We start from the raw sequence: 21,276 nt of genomic DNA, 5'->3' as shown, positions 1-21,276 counted from the left end.
GTGTAGTGCTTTTAGTTTCCCTTTTCAGCTGTTCCAATAATCAAGATGCATGGAACAGCCACAGGGCACTGCGACAGTATGTGTAAAACAAGAACAAAGCCCTAAATTTGGTGTGCTTAGGTTGACAACACAATGAAAAATCAGATGTGTTCCTTCAATTATTATTTATTTTTTCTTTACTGCTTTTATTCCACTTATTAGGAATTCCTTAGCAATATCTGTCTTCTCCATATTTGCCCATTGAGGAAAACTTTTCAGTAAATAATTAACCATTGCTCTCATTCAGAAAGAGCTTATATTGATTTTCAGCTCTAAACTTTTGGTAGAACTGCAATCACACATCCTGCTTTCATTTCTCTGAATCTTTCCAGAGCTTCCTTATGCCATAGAAACATAAACGATATTAATATAGATTCTTCTTTTCCCCTTTCCAATATCCAGATTAGCATATTACAAGCCACTGCCTAGTATTTTACTTGTTTTGCTTAATAAAACATCTTGGAGGTGGTTCTTTGATGAAGCCTTAACATCATCTGCATTCTTTTTCAGCCACATGTGCCCGTATGCATCATAATTTAACTGGTCCTATTGATGAGCATTATGGTTGTTCCTTTTTTATTTTTTGTTATCCCATACCATGCTTTATTGAATCACCGTGTGTTTACTTTTTTATTGCATTGGGCTGCAAGTGGACATAAATTTCTGGGTGTGATATTTAAGCAATATTATGAAAGTGCAATCTAGGATAAGGTTTCTTAACAGTAACACCATTGACCTTTTGGGCCAGATAATTATTTATTGTGGGAGACTGTTCTCTGCACTGTGAGATGCTAAGCAGTGTCCCTGGCTTCTGTCCACTAGACACCAACAGTACCTCCCTCGCTCCATTTGTGTTAAAGAAAAACGTCTTCAGATATTGCCAACGGTTCCTGTGGGAAGGCAACATTGTCCCAGTTCAAAAACCACTTCTCCAGGTGGTTGTATGATTTATAACACCATCAGCTGAATGAGACGATCCATTTTCCTTACAGACAGATGTCTTTTAGAAATTTTTGCCAATTTGATGGAGGAGTGGAATCTCAGTACCATTTCAATTTGCATTTACCTTATAAGATGAGTATATTGTTATTTTTTAAAATCTTTTCTCTCACGTGCCTGTTTATATTCTTTACACGTTATATTTATATCTACTTCCACTTAATAATTATTATCCTATCTAATAAAAGAATAATATGCAAATGACCATCATTCCAAGACACAAGATGGCCACCTCAATGTGGTCAAAGATGGCTGCCCCCATTTGGACACAAGATGGCTGCAACAAGATGGCCTGCAGGGAAGGGAAGTTGGGGGAGACCAGACCTAAAGGGGAGGGCAATTGGGGGCGGGGTTCCCAGACCTGTAGGGAGGGAAGTTAGGGTTTACTGGGCCAGCAGAGGAGGGCAGTTAGGGGCCATTGGGCTGGCCGTGGCGCAGTTAGGCGTCAATCAGGCTGGCAGAGGAGTGATTAGGCTGACAGGCAGAAGCAGTTAGGGGCAATCAGGTAGAGGCCGGTGAGTGGTTGGGAGCCAGCAGTCCTGGATTGTGAGAGAGATTTCCAACCGCCTATTTAGGCCCCATCTCATTGGGATCCAGCCTAAATGGGCGGTTGAACATCCCTCAAGGAGTCCCAGATTGGAGAGGTTGCAGGTGGGGCTAAGGGACAACCCCCATGCACAAATCTCATGCACTGGGTCTCTAGTATTTCTAATAAATTTCTAGATGTTTTTATATTAGAGAGGTTACTTCTTTGCAATGTGAATTAAAAAAAATAGTTTGTTGTTTTCATACATTTATTATGAAAATTTGATGATGCAGATATTTTAAATTGTTCAGTGTAGTTGAATCTTTCAATCTTGACTTCTGAATTTTGAGTCAGAAAGACTCCTCATTCTATAATTTTCATTGAAAACATAGAGGTTCACTTATATTTTTGCCTGAAACATTTATGGCTTCATTTTTATTTATGTCTTTAACCGTACTTTAAATTTATCCAATATTCAATGTATCAATCTTGTTTCTGCAGATTTCTTTATATAATTTTAAAGTTACAACATTGGTTTATAGATTTTTTTCTTTTAATTGGCTAAACGCATGATTAATCAAAGACCACCATTTGAAAAGACACTAGCAGGTATAATCTAAAATCACCTTGTAGTTTTTTATATGACGTTTTAGATTCTGTTTAATATTCTATAAGTAGGGTCTGATTAGTAGAATCAGTATTCTAATTTTAAATGTATAAAGCTTTGTAATATTTGCTTTTTTAATAGTAAAATTGTACTCATATATTTGTATTGTTTTAGTTTTGGTGTGTTGTGTTATTTGTTTTGTTTTCTGCAATAGGTCAATATTAAAAAATCTCAAATGGAGATTTAAGAAAAACTTTATCACTACAATATTTGAAACATATGGGAACTCTTCTTGGCTGCTTATTGGCTTTTAATATGAGAAATATAAAACATATCCTCTAAAGATGTGTCTGGGCCTTTAAGAGAAATTCTTTTATAGTGAGAATCAGTGCATATAGACAAAAACTTCCTCCTGAGCCAGGTTTATTTTTAAACCACAGAATCTAATCAGGTTTCCTGTTATAATGTAAAGTGGAAATATAAAGATGCCTGATTATTTTGTGTTAGGACCAACCATTTCATTCTATCATCTGTCTTTTTCTATCAGCTCAAGTGTGACATCCTGGAAGGGGCTCCTGACACATAATAGAAAGTCACAGAGGAAACATTAATATGTTCCTTAGTTCAAGTCGTCCATGTTATCACAAAAGCAAATGAAAAGTCCCTCGACCTTTTCATTTACTTCCCTGACAACATGCTCTGAGAGGAAAGATTTTTGCCAGCTGTTTTAGTTTTAAATTACAGTGCCATGATTGGTTTCATTTCCAGGTCAGCCCTAGCAACCACTATACAAATGTAAGATGAATAATGGTTGCATGTGAAAATCTCAAGAATTTAAGCTCAATGGCTCTAATTTATTATCAAGAAGATTTTATTAATTTAGATCAGGTGGAATAGGAGAAATTTCCATCATTTATACATTAGGTTTTTTTTTGTTTTTTTTGTTTTTTGTGTTTTGTTTTTGTTTTTTTTGTGTTTTTTTTTTGGGGGGGGGCGTCTTTTAAAAATCCATGTCCTTTAGAAATGATTGTTTATTCATAATCTTCCCAAAACAGAGACCCACAATTCAAATAGCTTTCAAGTGTGTTCCACTGGCCTCCAACTTGCTTGAAAAATGGGAGTAAGAAAGTGGAATAAAAATCAAAATGCAAAAACTAAAACTATTTCACCAAAGAATAGGAATGAGACAGGTATGCCCACTCCTGTTCCACATAATACTGGAAGTGCTAGCCATAGCAATTAGACAAGAAGAAGAAATAAAAAGCATCCAAATTGGAAGACGTAAAACTGTCATTATTCACAGATGACATGATACAGTACATAGAAAATCCTAAAGACTCCATCAAAAAATTATTAGATTTAATAAATAAATTTGGCAATGTAGCAGGATATAAAATAAACACCAAGAAATCTATGGCATTTTTATATACCAATAGTGGACTTACAAAAAGAGAGTTTTGTGTTGTTGTTGTTTTTTAAATCCCATTTACCACGCACCAAAAAAATTAAGATACCCAGGAATAAACTTAACTAAGAACATGAAAAACCTGTACTCAGAAAACTACAGGACACTGTAAAAAGAGATAAAGACATAAACAGATGGAAGAACATACCGTGTTCATGGGTTGATAGAATCAACATTATTAAAATGTCCATACTACCCAAAGCAATCTATAGATTCAATGCACTCCTCATTAAAATACCAGTGGCATATTTCACAAACCTAGAAGGAACTCTCCAAAAATTCATCTGGAATAAAAAAAGACCCCAAATAGCTGCAGCTATGCCGAGAAAGAACAAAGTAGAAGGGATCTCAATACCAGATATCAAGCGGTATTACAAAGCCACCGTTCTCAAAACAGCCTGGTACTGGCACAAGAACAGACATATAGACCAATGGAATAGAATATAGAACCCAGAAATCAACCCAAATCCCTATGCTCAATTAATATTTGACAAAGGTGGCATGAACATACAATGGAATCAAGACAGTTTCTCCAATAAATGGTGTTCAGAAAATTAGACAGATATATACAAAAAAATAAAACTAGACCACTAAACTTACACCATACACAAAAATAAACTCAAAATGGATAAAGGACTTAAACATAAGATGGGAAACCATAAAAATATTACAGGAATCCACAGGCAGCAAAATCTCAGACATATGCCGAAGTAATAAATTCATCAATACAGCTCCTAGGGCAATGGAAACTAAAGAGAAAATAAACAAATGGGACTACAAACTAAAAAGCTTCTGTACAGCAAAAGAAACCATCAACAAAATAACAAGAAAGCCCACTGTATGGGAGAATATATTTGCTAATGTTATCTCTGATAAGGTTTTAATCTCCAACAATTATAGGGAACTCATATGTCTTAACAAAAGGAAGATAGACAACCCAACAAAAAAAATGGGCAATTGACCTAAATAGATACTTTTCGAATGAGGACATATAGAAGGCTGAGAGACATATGAAAACATGCTGAAAGTCACTATTCATCTGAGAGATGCAAATCAAAATGACAATGCGTTACCATCTCACACCTGTCAGAATGGCTGTCATCGACAAGTCAACAAATATGTGCTGGCAATAATGTGGAAAAAAAGGAACCCTTGTGCACTGCTGGTAGGAAGGCAGACTGGTGTAGCCAGAAAGAAGGACACCCAGGCTATAGATACCACACTGTGGAGAACAGTATGGTTTCCTCAAAAAAAAATTAAAAATGGAACTTCCATTTGACCCATTGATCCCACTTCTAGGAATATATCCCAAGAAACCAGAAATACCAGTCAGAAAAGATATATGCACCCCTATGCTCATAGCTGTGCAATTCACCATAGTTAAGATTTGGAAATAGCCTAAGTGCCCATCTGCAGATGGGTGGATTAAAAAACTGTGGTGCATCTACACACTGGAATACTACATTGCTATAAAAAAGAAAAAAATTCTTACTATTTGCAACAGCATGGATGGGACTGGAGAGCATTATGCTAAGGGAAACAAGCCAGAGGAATACAAATATCACATGATCTCAGTCATTTGTGGAATATAATGAACAATATAAACTGATGAACAAAAACAGATTCAGATACAGAGAAGCATTGATCAGAATGTCAAACCTCAGAGGGAAGGTAGGGGAGGGTCGGTAAGGGAGAGAGATCAACCAAAGGACTTGTATGGATGCATATAAGCCTAACCAATGGACACCAACACCAACGGACCAACGGGGGGGTGGGGGGGGAGGAGGAAGGGGGGAAGGAATGAGTAGGGGTGGTAATGGAAGGATAAGGACGCATATGTAATACCTTAATAAATAAAGAAAAAAAGTGAAAGGTTTTAACTCATGCTGGAGTTGCTGTTTTTCTCACTTTTTTCCCCCCTTACTTGTTATTTGCTTAGGTACTATTTATCTCCATCTATTATGTTCCTTCCTGGTTCTTCTCAGGAGCCTAGAAACCCTAATAAATACAGAAACTTGGCTTCCAAGAAGTCTGTACACTCAAATATATAGCTTCACACAAGACTTGACAGTGTCTTGGAGGAAGGACTTCACCTCAACAGTACATTCCCAATATCTAAGGTTTCTTATTTTCTTACTTTGCAGTGATACTATAAAATACATTTTGATAATGATTCCAGCCAGGAATTGGCAGATTTATTTATGAAGTGCCAGATAACAAAATATCAGGCTTTGTGAACCATATGGCCTGTGTTATAATTACTCAATACTGTCACTATCGAATATAATGTGAAAGCAGCCATACAACTTGGTAAGCCAATTGAATATTACTGATTTCTAATAAAACTCCATTTATGCACACTAAAACTTTAATTTGCTGGAGTTATAAAATACTCTTCTTATCAATATTTTCCAGTTATTGAAATATCAAATAATTTTTGATTCAGAAGTTCTGATTGGGGCCCAAGATTTCCCATCTCTAAGAAATTCCCAGGTGTGCTAATAATGTTTGTCAGGGGACCACACTTTTGAGAACACACCTCTATATCAAGGGTTGGCAAACTTTTTCTATAAGGCATCAGGTAATAAATATGTCCAGCTTTGCAAATCATTTAGTACCTTTTGCAACTATAGTAAGTGCTTATTTATTTATTTATTTAAACTCTCTAAAGAGGAAGGGAGAGGGAGAGAGAGTTAGAAACACTGATGAGAGAGAAACAATCAGCTGCCTCCTACACATCTCCCACTGGGAATGCACCTGCAACCAAGGCACATGACCCTGACCGGAATCAAACCTGGGACCCTTGAGTCTGCAGGCCAACACTGTATCCGCTGAGCCAAACCGGTCAGTGCATAAGTGCTTATTTAATATAGCCCATAGGTTCTTTGACTTTAAGAGAAACAACTTTGACTTTAAGAGGAACCAATTTTGCTATAGGCTAATTTATGTAAACAAGATTCCTATGGCATCTCATCAACATTATAACAAAATGACAATGAAGGAGTGCTTTGTTCTAATAAAACTTTATTTACAAAAACAGGCTGTGGCTGAATTTGATTATGGATAAGGTTTGTTTACCCATGAACTAGAAGACTTCCTTTTCTTCAAGAGGAAAATACTTATTTTGATGGATAAAGTTTAAAAATCTTTACACAAGTTTCTGAGCATAAAGTGATAAACATAATTTCAAAAAGTGTAATTTTTAAATAAATGTTTATCAACATTCAATTAGTTATATCTGTGTCAAAATTCACTCCTAATCCTGAGAAATAATGAATAGTAGAAAAAAATTGAGCTAACTGACAAAATGTACATACAAACAAACAAACAAAACCCCATCTTTCTTCTGTTCTTCCTTTAGTGCTCTGCTAGCTGCTAAAAGGAAGGCTCACTTGTTTTAGCTAACGGACATTTTTAGATATCAAACTAGCCTGAGAGCTGGTATCACAAAGCAACACCTTCTAAATTATAATTTCCTCTCAAATTTTCTGATTCTATTTGTAGTATATAGTCTAAAACATATCTTCATTTTACATTCCAAACATTTTACTGAGTTTGGAATCATATGTATTTTTTGATGCATCATATTATCAAATAGCTCAGAGAATCTCAAGGGATGTGTCTATGTTATGGATATGAGTGTGCATGTGCGTAAGTACACACATATAACACACTTCTTTTTCCTAAACTATTTTAATTTTGGGGGGGCCATTTTCCCTGTATGGTAGGTGAGGCTAATTTTTTTTTCTTTCATACATTTTTCTAATATCTGGTGATCTTGCTATTTTATTCATATTTTAAAATGAGAGGAAAGAAATATTGATAGAGACCTACAGGCTTACAGGTGGACACATTCTCATTAGGATAAGTAAGTGGATAGCCACCTATGCCGGGAGTCTTCTAAATGGCAGAATTCAAGGGCTTTCCTCTGAAGTGCAGAACTAACTATCTTAAACCTTCCAAGTACCCTCGAGCCCCACCATCCAATTCTTTAGAAGAGAATCCTCTGATATTTTGCCTGGTGTAAGTGCCTGGTCGTGTATAAAGTTGTCATTCATAGGATTTATTATATAACACTCTTGTATTTAGACTATCTCCTTGCCCCAGTCTCCAAATGACTAGCAATCTTTGAGTCTGAATACTTTGGAACTGATATATGGTATCATATTACTTCTATAAATATAAAACATCCTCAAATTTGATTTGCTGGGAACTCTGTAACAATGAAAATAATACATGCTGGAAAAACATAAATGGAAGGGTCCTAACTCTGCAAAGCATTGATTGACGGAAGCGAATGCATTTGTATTAAAGCAACAATCCCTTAAAATTAGCTTATCAGTAAACATTGCCCATTGCAAAGTGTTTGACTTCTAGAAATCCAGGTTACCTTTTACCAATCCATTAGGCTATCCTGTTTCTTCTCCTCTCGGGTGGGGGCCACAATATTCCCTCAAGACCTCTTACACCCACATTTCTTGTTTTCCCCTCACGTTACAGAGACTGTAGAAAAGACTTCACTTAACTGCATCATTTCAAACATTTCTTGAGTTTCCTTAAAATCTATTGGTAAGTTTTCCATCCAGACTCCAAGAAGATTACAAGTGCTGTAAAAAGCGTTGGATTTGATAGGGTGTGACGGCACATGTCAAAGTCAATTGCCATCAAATCTAATTGATTACTTTATTGGGAAGTTGGACATGTTGAATTCAGCTTAATTGAGATTGCTCATTACAAGCTATCTTCCCTGAATGGAAATATAAAGTGAATGCTACTTTAAGTACAGGAGGAAAACGTTTCAGCAATAATGTAAAAATAGCATCTGATGAGCAGATAAGAATCCTATGAAAGGCACACTATTATCAGCAAGCACAACTGCTCCTCCTGCAGCAGCTCTGTAGCACAAGCTCTGCAAAGGAAGCCAAAGCAATCATAAGCATTTTTACAGCAAGGCTGTTCATGCTCTTATAGTATTCATGTGTCAGCACTTTAATTATAAATTCTTTTTTTACAAGCTTACAGCTTAAGCCCCCAAAAATTATGTTAGAAAACTCACTTGTGTTTAAAATGAAGTAATAAGAATATTTTCAAAATGCTGATCAGAGTCGACTGTGTATTAAATAGCAAACACATCAGTTAGTTTGGGCACTAAGGACCTGGTAAAAGTAGATGGCCGATAAAAGCAAAATTGAGTAATTCAGGAATGTTTAGAAGTATACGGTACTAACAGGCAACATGAAAAAATTAAAAATATTAGAAAATATAAAATATCTACTTTAATGTTTTAAAATAATATATTAGAGCCCTCAGTATAGTCTCCATTGTATCCTATACTTTTGTTTCACAACACTTACAAAATTTTTAATTAGTTAAATACTATTTGTGTGCTTTAAAAATGTAGCTCCCACAAGACTACAAGTAGAGGAAGATAAGAATCACATTGCTGCTTGTTTTATTTCCAGTCATGTACATGGAGTTTTATCAATAGTATGTGCTCAAGTTGAATGAAGAACAAATTTAGGTTGTGAAAGGCACTTGCAAAGTTTAATGAACAATTTACTGATCAACAATCTATATAAATATCAGCACTTTATTATCACTCCTTTAATTCTGTCATTTCAGTTTTTGAGATACATTTTTCTTTACATATTGAATAAAATCATATTTTAGAAAATTTATTTCACATTAGAGTATTGGATCTCTTTACTCCACTTAATTTCCTATATTTTTTCTGAGTTACATTTTTTCTTGTAAGTCTACAGAAAAGCAAATCTAGTTTTGAAGAGGAATTATCTACTGCACTCAGATATGGACCTAGTTATTCAGAGAAACAATCAGCCCAGGTTTTGAAAGCTTTGTTTTTTTCAGCTTCACCAAGGTTTAATTGACAAAATCCTGATATATTTAAAATGAAAACTGTGATGATTTAGTATACATATACAATGTGGAAGGATTCCCCTATCTAGTTAATGAACACTTCCATTACATCATATTTCTACCTTTTTAAAAAGTATATTTATTGATTTTTTACAGAGAAGAAGGGAGAAGGAGAGTTAGAAACATTGATGAGAGAGAAACACTGCCTCCTGCACACACACACACACACACACACACACACACACACCCCAGTGGGGATGTGCCCGCAACCAAGGTACATGGCCCTTGACCAGAATCGAACCTGGGACCCTTAAGTCTGAAGGCTGATGCTTATCCACTGAGCCAAACCAGTTAGGGCTATTTATTTTTTTTTTAATGTGTGAGAACACTTAAGTTCTAGTCTTTTAGTAAATTTCAGTTGCACAATGTAAATAGTTACCAACTATAGTCACCATGTTATACTCTGGATCCTCAGACCTTACTCATCTTGTACCTGAAGGTCTGTAACCTTTTACCAACCACTCCTGTTTTCCTCACCTCACACCTCCACCCCCACCAGACATGGTTTATAACTCTTTTACTTTGTGTCTACTTTTCTTTCCTTTTAAAAGAAAATATACCTCAAATATAGCAATAAGGTAAAAATATGTAACACACATATTAGATTCCTTAAAGAAGAAGAGATAGAAGATGGGGTTAACTCAAATTGAAAAGATGGTGACTACAGTAATAAGGTAAAAATATGTAACACACATATTAGATTCTTAAAGAAGAAGAGATAGAAGATGGGATTAACTCAGTATTGAAAAGATGGTGACTGAGAACTTTCCAAAAGTGGAGACTAACAGCCATAAATTCGGGAATTCTAAAAATGCCAACTTTAAAAAAAAAAAAAAAAAGAAAAAAAAAGAAAAATGTATTTAAAATCATGTTACAGTAATATCTCTGAAAACCAAAGAACAAAAGTGGAATATCTTATAGACAGCCATGGACTCAAAGATTGATTAACTTTAGAGGGAAAACAGTAATACTGAAAGCTTATCAACCAATTCAGTAGAGACTAGAAGATAACAAAATGACATCTTTAAAGTGGTGAGCAAAATCACTGTTAAATAAGAATTTTATGTCCAGTACAAATATTCATTAAGTATAAAGATGAAATAAATATATGTTTAGACACACAAAACTGAGAAAATATATCCCTAGAAAATATACAGTAAAGAGGAATCTAAAAGGAAATTCTACAGAAATAAGGAAAATGAATACAAATAACATCTTGCAAGAAGAGATAAAGAGCAAGAAAGAGGAAAACATCTAGTGGCATTTACACATATTAGCAAACATAACTGAGTCATGTAAATAAAAAAGTTATTTATATAACTGAGTCATGTAAATAAAAAAGCAATAAATAGGGCCTGACTGGTGTGACTCAGTTGTGAGTATTGACCTATGAATCAGGAGGTCACAGTTCGATTCCTGGTCAGGACACATGTCTGGGTTTTGTACTGGATCCCTAGTGGAGGGTGTGCAGGAGGCAGCCAACCAATGATTCTCTCCTATCATTGATGTTTCTCTCTCTCTAAAATTAATAGAAATATATTAATAAATAAATAAATACATAAATAAATAAATAAATAAATAAATAAATAAATAAGAAGGCCATAAATAGGAATAGGAATCAAAGGTCCTTGAAAGAAGGATCCAATTAGTATTAGATATTGATAAGTCAAGATCCATATGATAATTTCTAGGTTAAGCAAACAAAAATTTTTAAAAAGTAGAAAATTGGTGAACAAAGAAAATAACAACAAGGATGAAAAATAGTAAGACCTTAGCAAAATAAATTTGAATTCAATGACATTGGTAATTACATTAAAGGTAAATGGATAACATGCTAATTAAAAGCAAAGGTTGGTACATTTTATTAAAAAAATCACAGTTCTATTTATTGTTTACAAAATATTAATATACAGAAAAGATAAAAGCAAAGAATGCAATAAGTTATGCCATGTAAAGTCAAATTAAAATAAAAAGCAGTATGTTGGTATTAATAGGAGACATTGGGCTAAAAGCATCCTTAGAGAAAAAGGAAGCATTTCATAGTGATGATATATTTAATTTAATAGAAATACATAACAATTCTACTTTTGTTCGCAACATTAAAATACATGCATATTATATATGAGGCAAAAGATTGCAGAACTGAAAATAGAAACAGACAACTATGTAATTCCAGTTTAACCTTAATTGATAGAAGAAGAAGCCACAAAATCAGTAATAATTGATTAGAAGATCTAAGCAACATGTTTAGGACATATGATGTAATGGTGATTTTATAGTGTGTGTGTGTTATTTTACTGCAAACAAGAATTAGAGAATATTTTTTTATTTACAACCACATACAAAATTTTAAAATTGAATTAATAGTTTATTCTCTGACAACAATGCAACTGAGCTAAAAATAAGACTAAAATGTTATCTAGAAAAAAGTGAAATACTTGAAAATTAAGATATATTTAATATATACTTATCAGTCAACAGATAAAGAAAATGTGAGAAAGAAATCCTGACACTTGTGACAACATGAGTGAACCTGGAGAGCATTATGCTGAGTAAAATAAACAGTCTATGAGAAATCTTCATTGAACAATGCTAGAACTCAAACTTCTCCTCTCCTCTCTATTTCATATACAAGCCTGCACCATCCAGTCTTCCTCATCTCAGTTTTTGAAAGTCCACCCTTCTCGTTGCTCAGTTAAAAACCTCTGAGATATTTTCAATCTCTAGTCATATATATCAGGAAATCCTATTGGCTTTATCTTTAAAATATACCAATAGCGTGACCACTTTTGTTATGTCCATTGCTGCTTTTCTGGTAGAAGCTACTACTATCTCTCTCATAGATTATATTAGCCCCATAAGTAATCTTCCTGTTTTCACTCCTGTCCAGACCCATTTGATTTGACGGAATTACAGTGTGCTCCTTCCTGTTCTCTGTTGGCTTGTTTCCTTCCAACTGTTGAAGTGCATCAGGACTTTGTATTCATACCTCTTTATTTCCTATTAAAACTCACTCTTTAATGATCTCATGTGCTTCATGGCATTAAATATATCTATTCATGAAAGAACCCCAAAATTAATGTCCAGCCTGAATGTGCTCCCTGCACTCCAAGCATTTATCCAACTAACAATGCCCATCTTTATTTAGTTGCTAATTAGGCATTTCAAACTTTTCATGCCTAAAGCAATGGTCAGTTACTCCTCCCTAGTACTCTGCATCTCAGTAAATGATTCTACCATTCACACATTTGCTCAGGTTCATAATTCTCATTTTTCTTTTTTCTTTAATAACTCACATCCTTGCATTATCAAATCTTCTTGGTTCCATCTTTAAAATATCTACCTTCCATTTAACCATTTCTCTCTACTTTTGTTGCTATCATCCTAGTTCAAGCCATATATTCTCTCTTCTGTTCTCCTTAATAGCCTCCTAATTGAACTCCCTGCTTCTCCTCTTGACCCCTACATTCTACCCCGCATACAGTAGCCAGAATAAATTTATTTAACATGTCAGAAAATGTCACTGCCCTGATCTAATTTGCTCCAATAAAATAAATCTAAAGTTTTTAACAGACCTATCTTGATAGATTACACTTAATCTGGTTTTAGTGTTTATTTTTAGAGTTGTACATTTCTTAATTTTCTATCATAATCATATCATCATTTAGTGCTCCAAAAAAGAAAGACTACCTATAAAGTGGTCTAGTAAGAATAGTTAAGTTATAAAAAGATAAGAACATTGAAAGGAGATAAAAGAACTGAGAAACAGTTTGTTCCACTGCAAAACATGAATATTTTAATCCATTTCTAGAAGAGTGAAATTAATAAGATTGTACAGAAATAGTGTCGGGTGAATATCTATTATCTTTTATTTCATATGAATCTAATTGCTGTTACTTGGTTTATTTCATAACATCCATAAGCATATTAAATTGTTTGTATTTATATCCCTAACATTAAAAAGATTGAAGGCCTATCTGGGAATATCACTATTGGAATTACCATATTGAAGATCTAATAGAAAATAAAAACTAAATTGCCATATCATTAAACTGATCAGGTACAGGTTAAAATTAAGTCAAGTAGTTAATATTGTTGCTTTTCCAATAATTTGAAATACATAGAAATTGTGGATAAAATTTTGAGATGGTATTGTTTGCATGACTGCATAAATTTACCATAGATTCATAGAATATTGGAGATTTAAAGAAATTTTGAGCCCATCTGGGACAATTCCTTCCATGTCATATTGACAAAACTGAGACTGGGAGAGCAGAAGACATCTTCTAAAAGTTGTGGACTTAGAAATTAAAACAAATTGAAGTTAAATATCCCAAACCTCAGTCTATTTTTATGCATGAGTGATCATGATGCTAAATTTCCTTAAATTGTATTGTCACCCACACTGTGATTACATTACTCTTATAGGATAAAGAGTTCTGAACTTGCACCTAACCCAAGAAATCCACAAACTGTGAACACAAGAACCTGGAAAGCAGCCACCAAAGCAGGGATGAATCGGGGGGATCTTCAGCTGATTACACTGCCTTACTTCATGCCATTTCCCATTCCTCTCGCAGACTGGTAGTTGCCAAAATCATCTCAAAGGTGTCACTATTGTTAGAAGTTATTAAAGGAATAAAAAGTAAATGGGAAATGAATACAGGGCAGGTCATCCATTTATTTATTTTCCAGTCAGAGCTGCCATATTCTGGTGTCTCAAAGTGGAAATTGATCTTAAAGAACGTTTAATGTAATTTCACTGAATGCACATGAATCTCCATAACATACAGTCTTCACTTTGCATTCCCACAGTCCCAACTGTGGATCAAAATATGAAGAGCAATTTATTTTTAAAAATCCATTTATAAGTGGACCTATGCAGTTCAAATCCACATTCAGCTATTCCTGAAACATCTCCATACTATCCAACATCTCTGTCTATATTTTCAACTCAGTATTAGCAAAATCTGAATTTTTCAACACAATAAAAACTGCAGTGCCATTAGAAGTGTTGATGAGGGGCATTTCTTAAAGAAATCCTACATTATTTTAAGCTGTTGACTCCCATTATGCAAGTTTTTCTATTGCTATTTTCTCAATCAGACCATGTTTTTGACAATAAAATTTATATTAAATAATCTCATTTCCTGGTCTACAGTGCTTATAAGATACATCTGCATTCAGACATTAAAATATTATTTAGGCCCAGCCAGTGTTGCCCAATGGTTGAGCATTGACCAGTGAAACAGGAGGTCATAGTTGAATTCCCAATCCTGCTACATGTCTAGGTTTTAGGCACAATCCCCATTGGGGGGCATAAGGAGGCAGCCAATCAATGATTCTCTCTCATCATTGATGTTTCTATCTCTCTCTCCCCCTCTTCCTTCTCTGAAATAAATAAAAACATATTTTTAAAAACAGATTTATTATTTACATATTAGAATTAATGAAATATTTGTTAGTTTTTATTATCCTTGATAGACTTTACCTTATACACTGATATATTCCCAGCCTACCACTCTGCCTGGTATCTATTAGATGCTGACTATATATTTCTCAAGTCACTGAATGAATACATACATACATTCATACATACAACTAGCAAGTAACTACATACTAAATAATGAATATTTTCTAAATAATGAATATTTTCTGGTTTGTTATCTATGCAAACTTTAAAATTTACCTATTATAGTAAATTTTGTTTGCAAGTTGAAGGAGTTTATGACTAAAAAATCATCAACATTACCTAAGATAACTATTTTGATGTATTATTTATTATTTAGCAATCTTATAATTATCAGTTTTATGGGAAACAGATTATTTAGCTCAGGAAATTTTTAAGAGAAATTCTTTTCAAGCAATCCATTTGAATTTATCTTAATTTCTAACTCAGGCATATTAATCAATTTACATAAATTAAGTGCTTACACAGATATTATCTCATTTAAAACTTTTCAGGTTTTAGGTGTAGTGTATCGAGAGAACTTCTACTTTAAAGTAAATCCCATTCTGCTTTCATACAGTGCCAACTTACTCAGTATTTTCACCTCAGTATATGCCACATATTTCCCATGTTTATATTCTGAACACACTATCAGAAACTTGGAGTGCTCCCTTGTGGCACTACTTTCCAATTTTGCAAAGAAACGATGACTGACTATGTAGTCAGAAAGCGAAGGCTAGATCCCAACAAATGGTGCCTACCAAAGGGCTCTCCTGTGTAGAGTGACCACAATTAATAACAGTTTTCCAGTTCCATAAAGCTCGAGATAAGTATGACTAAAATGAACAGGCTTCCCTGGAAACGACAAGTAAGAGGTATATTGCTTGAGTGGAACGTTAATATATTAATGAAATTGATGACATTAGTGATTTATTTCATTGACAGAATTTAGAATGAGATCCATTTATCATCATCCCTTAGTCATCCATCAGTAGTATATTGCCCTAAGCATTTAGTCTCCTTTTAGCAATTTAAGTTTTCTTTGTAGTAATTATATTGAAGAATACATTAGGTCTGTGACTCACTTGATTAGAAGTAAAACATAAATACAATTAATGTTATAAAAGTAATTTTTATATTCCTCAAACAGTAGTCCTAAAACTATGTTTTACATTTTATATGGCTCTATCTTCTATTTTCCCAAAATTATATCCTTTGAAAATACAATTAGTTTTATCTCCACAGTAATGCTTTTTTCTTCAAAAGGAAGCATGGTAATCAAGCCCCTGGTATAAGTGGATGAATTTTAGATAGTATCCATTTGATATGTAAGATGCCCAAGACTTAATCAGATAACATCCATAAATCCCCAACACACACACACACACACACACACACACACACACACACACACACACACATCTCAGAGATATTAGGTAAGTATAACCATAGATTAACTTGGAAACTTGCTCTGTTTCTTCAACATTAAAGTCCCTAAATGGGGGAAAGAGGTGGATAGAGATGGAAGAAGGTACAGAGGGATAAATGGTGATGGAAAAAAATAAAATAAGGGAGGAAAAAGACCCATTTAAGTTGGAAAGGTTCTCAATGAGACTGTCTCACAGAAACAGATTAGAATACAAAAATCATTATGAACAACTGGCCATACTTTATTATATTTAGATCAAATCCTGAAAACATGGCACCTGAAGTTTCTACTTTGTAGATTAAATTTAGTCCTCTTGTCCTGTTGTCTAAATCTTTTAAGCTAAAATAAATGTGACTTTCCTCTTTACCATTCAAGCAAGTTTTCCTAAATAAATTCCCAAGTTGTCTATCAATGGAGTTATTTTGTTCTAAGTCTTTTTTTTCAAATGCTAGTAAATAACAGATAATAAATACAATATAAACTCACCTGGTGTGGTTCAATGATTGAGCACTGGCAAAGGAACAGAAGCTCACAGGCCAGGGTTCAATTCCCAGGTGGTGGGTTCGATCTCCACTGGGGGGCATGCAGGAGGCAACCAATCAATGATTCATCAGTGATGTTTCATTCTCTATCTCCCTCACCCTTCCTCTCTGAAATAAATAATATATATATTAACATATAATATATATTTAATCTTATATAATAAACAGCTAATATGCTAATTAGACTGTAAGGCAGAACAACCTTCCAGAACAACCAGCTGGGGCCATGAGGCAGCTGTGCTGTGAGAGCTCAGCCCTTGCACGAATTTTGTGCATCAGGCCTCTAATATATATATATATATATATATATATATATATATATATATATATATATATATATATAATGCATTTTACCATTTTTCAATGAATTTTTCTTAGTCATAACAAGCTAATATTCTGTTGAAATTATGTAATTCATTTACTTTAAAAATGGAAAGAAGTTAAAATATGGATATGTATATAATACACTGTGGTACCCACAATAAAGAGTTAAAGTGGTGGGAAGGCTGGCTGGTATAGGGTTGGGGACAAATAAAAAATCCAGAAGTTTTCAGGAAATCTTCACACAAGTGAGTAGGAATGCATCAGACAAGAAAGGTTGGGTTGAGGATATTCTAGCTATGTGGAATAAAACATGAAAAGTTCTGAGATAACATGAGAAATAGTGAAAAACTCAATGGGTAAATGATATGGAATGCAGACAATAGAGAATGCATGATGTAAGGTTCATGGATAGATGGGTGTGTAATACAGGGTACATGGGACGGAAGACAAATGACTGGATGAGTAAGGAATATAGGATACATGATGGAGGAGAGTATGTGGATGGGAGGGAAGAGAATGTAGATTCATGGAGGCAAACTTGTTGAGAGAAAGTAGGTCAAAAACATAAAGACCATTTGGATGCTACTATGATGTTTTGATTTTATCCTTCAGGCAATGGAAGAGCCCCCAAAATGGAAAGAAATGATCAAATTTGCAAATTATAGAAATTGCACATCCTGACAGCTATGTGAAAAACTGGCCAGGAAACCAGAGGTAGTTAGGCCATCAAAATAGATAAAGCAGCCCTGACTGGTTTGGCTCAGTGGAGAGAGTGTTGGCCTGCAGACTAAAAGGTCCCAGGTTCAATTCTAGTCAAGGGCATGTAGCTTGGTTGTGGGCACATCCCCAGTAGGTGTACAGGAAGCAGCTGATCGATGTTTTTAACTCTTTCCCTCTCCCTTCCTCTCTATATTAAAAAAAAAAAAATCAATAAAATATATTTTAAAAAATCATCCAAGCAAAACTTTTCAATTTTCTACAAGTTTTAAGACTCAAAGAGATAAATCTCAGATAAAATTCTGATTAGCATTTTTAGCATTAAATTGAAAATGCATTGTGTGACTAAGATTTTTATCTAGTTAATTTAGATCACAACTTGTAACTTATTGCTAGATAGTGGACTAACAGAAAAAGGCAGTGAGAAGGTCAATGTACACCTACTCACAAAAGCATGCCAGTTTCTTATATCATGAGTTTGACACCAGAATTGTAAACAAATATGTCAACAAAGCCAACGTATTTTAAAAATATGCACTTTGGAATGATTCTCTGTGCAAGGCATTGTGTGAAATACTAAGGCATCATGTTAGGTGCAGAGGCAGGGGTGAAAATGGAATGAGAATAGCGCAGTGACCATGGGGGGAAATAGACCTGCAGGAAGACATGGTCCCATTTTTAGTGTCTCAACAGTTGTGTTTCTTTTCTTACATTTTAAAACACGTTAGTTTGGTTTGGAAGGAGAAATAATTTTAGAACCCAAGCACCAGTAATCTTAGTGACAAAGAAGCCTCCATGAGATGAAAAGGAAAGGAATCAGAGAACATTTTTGTGCTCATCTCCTTGACCTGAATGCTTCATGCCTTACTGACTGATTAAATCAGTTCCTGGAGTTTGAAATAATACTTAGAAAATTAGAATGAGTCTTAAATTTGCTGATAATTTTGGCAAATGTTGAAATCTGGTCCGTGTACAGCTTAGCCCATTATGCTTCAGTGGCTTTTAATGTGCAATGCACTCTTAAGATTTTTTTTCTCCCCAGATATAAATTGTCTGCCTTACCTTCAGCGAAACTGTATCCTCGGAGAAAGATCAGATTAAATGGAATAAGCGCAATGCTTATAAATTTGGATTAAAATCACAGCAGAAAGGATGCTTAAAATGTATCTTTAAACCTAAGTGCAAAAATATCCATACATACCTTGAAGTATGTATTGGGGTATTAAATGTGCTCACCAAGCTAAGCCATGTGTTAGATAATTAATAAACATTTAACAGCATTGATTTTTATAGCCTGCTTTATTAAACTTCTTATCAGTATTGAGCAGATGGGTCATAACTATGAAAAATTATATTTTAAACATGATTACTATATGTAGATTATATTTGAAAAATACTGTTCAGTGAAGCATTTACAAATGTAATTTAATGCACAGAGCAAGACCCCAAAGTTAAGATATTTTCCTGCATTAAATACAAAAATGCTTAACTGATGTATGAAAAACTTTATGGAGTTGCTTAAGAATAATACTAAATGAAAAAGCAATCCTCAATGTGAAAGAATGAAGTAGTATGCACAGTGTCAATTAGGAGTAAACAATTCTATTGATTTTATTTTTACTTAGTATATAATAAATTTATTCTCATTACCCTTTAATATCATCCTTAGTATTTATTAAAAATTATGTTTGAAATTTTATGACAACTGTAAAAATTTGTATAACTAAAGTAATAATCTTTCTGAGTGATCATTGTGTATAAGTTTTCAATTATAGTAAACGTACACACACATACACACATGCACATCAAACAGTAATTGAAACTTGTTACAGAAATGAAAAAAATAGTGAAAAGATATAATATATTTGAATTTTTCTCTAAATGAATTTATTTGTTAATAATACATATTTTGGCTATTGGTTTACTATGACACAAATATATGTAAGATAAAGAAATAATGTAAAGCACAGGTAATGATTTTTAGATAGCACACTAAGACCAAAACTGGTTATAACTAAATTTATCACAATTCCCAAGAAAGGTAAAAAGGTAAGTAGCTTTAAGGATGGTCCCCAATGATCTGTACCTTCTGGTATTCAAACTATCCACAGAACACCAGAGTTGTCAATGTGACCAATAAATAGCATGTGGCAGAAATAATGGCATATCATTTTGATATGGAAAGACTGTGGCTTCCGTCTCAGTCTCTCTCTCTCTCTCTCTCTCTCTCTCTCTCTCTCTCTCTCTCTCTCTCTCTCTCTCTCCCTATCTCTATCTCTATCTCTATCTCTATCTCTATCTCTATCTCTATCTCTATCTCTATCTCTATCTCTATCATCTCATTATTCATTCTGAAAGAAATCAAATTCCATGCCAAGCAGCCCCAGAAGAGATAACAAGAGATTGAAATCTTTGACTAACAGATAACAAAACAAAAACAAACAAACTGAGACCTGTCAATAACCTTGAGCTTAGTTTGGAAGTGGACCCTGCCCTAGTCAAACTTTCTGACAAGACTGTAGCCACATCTTGGAGTCAAACCCACTCAGCTAAGCCTCTCCCAGATTCCTGACTCACAGAAACTGTGAAATAATAAGTATTTATTACTTTTAGCTGCTGACTTTTGTGGTAATTTGTTAGGTAGCAGTTTCTAAATACACCAATTGACATCTAGTCACTAGTACCTGAGAGACACAATACTTGATACTATGGGTTATACATAAAAGAAAGGAAAGCATGTGATTCTTACTGTTTTAGACACTACTTTAAAAAATAAGATCTAGCCCTACCAGTGTGGCTCAGTGGAAAAAGTGTAGACTGTGGACTGAAGGGTCCTGGATTCAATTCCTGTTAAGGGCACATATCTCAATTGCAGGCCCTAGTCAGGGCATGTGCAGGAGGCAACCAATCGATGTGTTTCTATAACATCAATATTTCTCTCTGTCTTTCCCTCTCTCTTCCACTCCCTTTAAAAATCAATTGAAAAATATCATCTCATGAAGATTAAAAAATAAAATAAAATAAAAAGTAAGGTCTACCAATAACATGAGCCAATATAGAAAAATTGAACAAATGTATACTAAAGTAATAGTAAGAATATAATGTTGAAACATAGGTGACAGAGTCAAATTTGTTGAGGGCCTACTCTACATAAAGCTTTATAAAAAAGCTACAAGTATATGATGTATGAAATGATGGCATGACTTAGATAGGTAAGGCATTACAGCTGAAGACAAAGTTTC

This window comes from Pipistrellus kuhlii, unplaced genomic scaffold, assembly GCF_014108245.1.
Source record: "Pipistrellus kuhlii isolate mPipKuh1 unplaced genomic scaffold, mPipKuh1.p scaffold_m20_p_10, whole genome shotgun sequence".
Taxonomy (NCBI): Eukaryota; Metazoa; Chordata; class Mammalia; order Chiroptera; family Vespertilionidae; genus Pipistrellus; species Pipistrellus kuhlii.
The sequence above is the reverse complement of the archived record's forward strand: the minus strand, read 5'-3'. Positions refer to the sequence as shown.